This window comes from Bombus huntii, unplaced genomic scaffold (assembly GCF_024542735.1).
Source record: "Bombus huntii isolate Logan2020A unplaced genomic scaffold, iyBomHunt1.1 ctg00000101.1, whole genome shotgun sequence".
Classification (NCBI taxonomy): Eukaryota; Metazoa; Arthropoda; class Insecta; order Hymenoptera; family Apidae; genus Bombus; species Bombus huntii.
The window spans coordinates 31,579-32,500 of record NW_026099355.1 but is presented as its reverse complement, the minus strand read 5'-3'; the positions used below and the strand labels follow the sequence as shown (position 1 = coordinate 32,500).

The 922-nt window shown below is 50.4% G+C and overlaps 1 non-coding gene across 1 annotated transcript; it reads right to left on the bottom strand.

Annotated features, from left to right (window-relative positions):
• Positions 1–544: 544 nt before the first annotated feature.
• Positions 545–699, bottom strand: LOC126876872 (5.8S ribosomal RNA). The gene has a single exon (XR_007694588.1). It is a non-coding gene; the product is annotated as a 5.8S ribosomal RNA (ribosomal RNA).
• Between the last annotated feature and the right edge of the window lie 223 nt (positions 700–922).

Below are 922 nucleotides of genomic sequence, written 5' to 3'. Positions count from 1 at the left end.
CACGAGGAGAACACTACGAGTATATACGTTCGATAACCGATACACGAAGCGGTGCATAAGCGGGCGGTCGCCCTCGTAAGGACGACTCACGACGCCGCGAGCACTCACGCAGGTCCGTGACCGGTTCTCTCCGCTCTTATTCGTATCCCTTCGTATACCTTCGTCCGACTCTGAAACGTTCTCTTATAATTTTTAAGAAGAACGACGGCGGGTTGTCAAGGCAAGAAGGGACAGAGAGAGACAGAGGTAGAGTTTCGTAGTCTCCCGTGAACACGATAGATTATATATCGAGCATGCGTACGACTTGCACGGTCTCTGCACGACCGCGACGAACGCCGACGAGCGTCCAACAATCGCTCGTACGTCGCGTATGTTCTCTCCGTCCGCTCTTATTCGTATCCTCGTTCTTGTACCTTCGTCCGACTCTGAAACGTTCTCTTATATAAAGAAGAACGACGGCGGGTTGTTAAGGCAAGAAGGGACAGAGAGAGACAGATACGGAGAGTAACGATACGCAACGCAAGCAGTCTTAGGTTTACGTGAGCAACCCTCAGCCAGGCGTGGTCCAGGAATTGTATCCGTGGACCGCAATGTGCGTTCGAAATGTCGATGTTCATGTGTCCTGCAGTTCACACGTTGACGCGCAATTAGCTGCGTTCTTCATCGACCCACGAGCCAAGTGATCCACCGTTCAGGGTAATCTTTTATAAATTTACAACAGTTCAATACTCAAATGTACTCTTCTCGGTTCTAGCGAAGCCGAGTTCCGTCACGTTCGACCAACGGGAATCGAACGCGCAGAAGTCGCCATAGGATTGACGACACAAAAACGTTCGAAAAAAAAGAAAACGACGAACGCGCGAAGATACGCGCGTTCGCCGGCCGGGCGTAAAGTACATTATGATATATAACAACCATCGAG